Genomic DNA, 3,807 nt, shown 5'->3' on the forward strand with positions numbered 1-3,807 from the left:
CTGAAAAATGTAATGGGTTGGAAGAAACCTAGCTCATTTGAAAGCTGCCACATGCAGGTGCACAGCTTGGAAACCCCACCTGCTCCGTGTTCCCAGAGCTCTTCGTCCCTGAGTCTGGGCACACGGACGCCCTGGGCGCTGTGTTCCAGAGCCGCGTCTTGTTTCCAGAGAAGCCAGACAGCAGGGCGTGTGTGCGTGAGAGGCGTGCGTGCCTGCCTTTGTAGCTGGTAAGGCTGTCTGAGGATTGGCTGACCCGCGATTCACATGGAAAGGGATTATATAATTTAGTAAATCTACCAGTGTCATTTTTGAAGTGCAGAGCTCTGCTGTCCCCTTCCTGTGGCTCCGTTAGACAGTGGTTCTGGGTGTGTGGTGGGGCAAAGGTTCTGGGTGAGTGGTGGGGCCTCCAGTCGGCCTGCCCGGCTTGTCCCTCCTTCCACACCAAGCAGGCACATGACCCTGGGCCAGGTAATCACCTTCTCTGCCCCAACTTTCTCGTCTCCACCACGGGTAGAGTAGGAGTGCCTGTCAGTGTTCTCTAGGTCATTAACAGCACCTGCTGAAACAGCTCCAAGTCTTAAAGCAATGTTTACGTCTATCCCAGGGTGATGGGCATCCGAGGGTTCTTCTAGGCAGCTCCCTTCCAGGCCGGGACTGGACCTAGCCTCTCCCACTGTGAGACTTGATCATCCCCTAGGTGGAGTGTCTCGTGGCCACGGCCACATTTGTCTTATAAATTTTAAGTTAATTCAAATAAAACTTTAGTAAAAACTCACTCATTCCAGCCACACCCTAAGTGCTATGTGCCATGTGTGTCTACGAGTACTATATATGTTTTTTTTTTTTGAGAGATTTTCACTGTAGGGCGCGTGCGCTCGCCAGACAGACAGAGACATAGAGACAGAAAGAGAGAAATCACCCCCCAGGGGGGATGGTCATGCCGCAATCCCTTCTCTTCCATTCTCCTCTCGGGATCTTGGGCATGCACGCACACGCGCCCGGTGTGAGTTTTAAGCTACCGGGTCTGGGACACGAACCGCGGTCGACTACGTGGGAGTCCAGCGACATAGCCATTACGCTAACTGCTGGTTCCCTATATGTATTTTTTTGAGAGGTTTTTGCTATAGGGCACGTGTGCTTGCCAGAGAGACAGAGAGACAGAAAGCGAGAAATCACCCCCAGGGAGGATGGCCACACCACAATCCCTTCTCCATTCTCCTCTCGGGGTCTTGGGCATGTACGCACACGCACCTGGTGTGAGTTATAGGGCATGTGCGCTCACCAGAGAGACAGAGACAGAGAGAGACAGAAAGTGAGAAATCACTCCCCAGAGGGATGGCCAATCCCTTCTCCTCCATTCTGCTCTCAGGATTTTGGGCACACACACACACACACACACACACACACACACACACACGCCTGGCATGAGTTTGAAGCCGCTGAGTCTGAGACTCGAACTGCGGTCAATTACGTGGGAGTCCAGCGATGTAACCACTGTGCCATCTGCTGGTCCTGATTACTGTATTGTCTAAAAATTTTGCTAGAGGGGATGTGCATTTGCAAGAGAGAGGAGAGAGAGAGAGGCCAAGAGGAAGCATCCTGAAGAGGCTGTGTCCGTATGACAATTCCTCCATCTCCATCCTGTGAGGGTTTGGGCCCCCACTCACATACTCCATACTTCTGGCCTGGTTTCAAGCTGCCTGGCAGGGCTTAAACCACAGTGAGCCACGTGGGCTCCAGCCACCTTAAGCACAGACCCTGGCCAGCCCTGTGATCCTGTATTAAACAGCACAAATGTAAAATAAGTCCATCTGTTGAAGAGAGCGTTATCCGATTGCCCTGGTGAAACATGGAAAGGCAGTCAGGAGCGTCATGATGGCGGGGACCACAGTGACGGGCTCCCGCAGTCCAGGGTGGGGAGGGGTCAGGTGTGACTTGGATGATATAGCATGGTTGAGAGTTTATTGCCAAGGAGCAGGGTGGGGTTGGTGGGTGGAAAATGACTACAAGACATCATCAGATATCAGGGCAATTCTGCCTACCCGGATTCTTGCTGAAGATGGGCCCTGATCAGTTACTGCCTGGGGAGGCGTGGGGGCAGACGAGGACCCTCACCGCATACTGAGGGTGAGCAGGCACTAAGGGCGGGGTGTTGCTAAAACTCAGCAGGTTCTCAGGACGGATTTATCATGACGTGCATGGACAGGCTCCGGAGAGGGTCCAGGAGCCTGACTGACTTGGTCGGCCAAGAATGCTTGCCGCTTCGTGCGGGGAGTGCTGCTGGAGGTCCCGCCCGGGCGTATCCTTTCCGTTTAGCCAGAAAAGGGAGGAGAGCCCGAGAGGCCCAGAGGGCAGACGGAAGGGGCTGCAGGGGTGTCTCCCTCCAGACCACACTGGGCTCAGGGCCTCGCTATCAATAGATCAAAGCATTCTATTTTCCAGCTAAGGAAGGGACTGTGATCTGAGTCCTTTAGGCTTGCCTTTTGATATTCTAATGATCATGGAATATGCTCTATTTCTCCACAGAGCAGATGGTACCTCGCAATAACTGTTCTAGGGGATTCCGAGGAAATAACAGGGCCTACAGTTGCTCCCTTCTCCACTGCATGCAAACGACATCAAGCTTTCACCATTCTTTCCATCTTGTTTCGACGCGGTGTTTATTAAAAGGCACGCATTTGAGACAGACGTGCAAGTGAGCTGATGTCAGGGCTCTGCAGGCATGCCGCGTGTTCGGAGGCACGGGGACCTGGGGCACACTTGGAGCAGGTGGAGCAGGCGCAGGACAGTACGGCTTCTCGGACGGAGGAGGAATGCTTGCCAGCTCCCCTCCGATGCCGCGTGCTGCTGCTGAGCCTTCCTGAGGTCTGCCCGCTCAGGGCACCCACACAGAGCTTCCTCCTGCCTTCGGCCCTGTCCTCCTTCCCCTCCCCTCGTCCCCACCGCGCTCCCCTGCTGTCCTTCCGGCACGGCTCGCGTGTCGCAGGCCCTAGGTGAGATTTACTGTGCCGTTTAAAGAGGAAAGGCCTGTGGGCTGAAGCGTGGAATGGACAGGAACCGACCTGTGAGCATAAAAGATCGTCTCTTCCCTCAGAAGAGGGAGCAGTTTGTAAAAAGGTAGTCGGCAGAAATTTCCACAAACTTCCTTCGGGAAGACGGGCCAGAGGAAACACGCTGGGTGCTCGCTTAGTAGCCCTGGCCGATGTTTTGAGTCCTCGAGGAGGAGGGCTGGTGTCGTTGGTGTCCCGCCTATGTCGTGCTGCCTACATGAGCTGGGGCTTCGACCCACCCTAGGATGACAGGTCCAAACCCCTGACCGAGGGGCACCTCTCGGCGCTGTGTGAACACCGCAGCGCGGCCGGGGTGGGGGCAGGCGCAGAGCTGCCTGTGCAAAGCCAGGGAGCACCTGCTCTCCTCACCGGATGTGAACCCGGCTGAGACCCGGCAGCCGGTCCTAGGCAAGGGGAGAGAAGCCGCTCTGTCTTGAAGGACAGGCTTTCTGGAAAGACCTGCTCTCCAGAGAGCCCACGGTGTAGCGAGTTATGACAAATCTGTGCTTCGCCACACCGACTCCAATGTGAAGTGAGCCTAGAATGAAAGGCGCTCCACCAGGTGGAGACCTCCCCCAGGGCGTTGTGAGGGAGCGAGGTTTGCACTGCAGCCTCATCTTCTGTTCCGAAACCTGCTTGGGACAGGATAGGGCTGTAATCCTGAGCGGTTGAGGTGGGAGAAGAGTAGGAGCCCATTCAGGAATGCAGTCACAAGCCACCTAACTTCAGGGAAATGTGGCCAGGTGATGGCAGCCTG

Source organism: Tupaia chinensis, unplaced genomic scaffold (assembly GCF_000334495.1).
Source record: "Tupaia chinensis unplaced genomic scaffold, TupChi_1.0 Scaffold143985_1, whole genome shotgun sequence".
Classification (NCBI taxonomy): domain Eukaryota; kingdom Metazoa; phylum Chordata; class Mammalia; order Scandentia; family Tupaiidae; genus Tupaia; species Tupaia belangeri.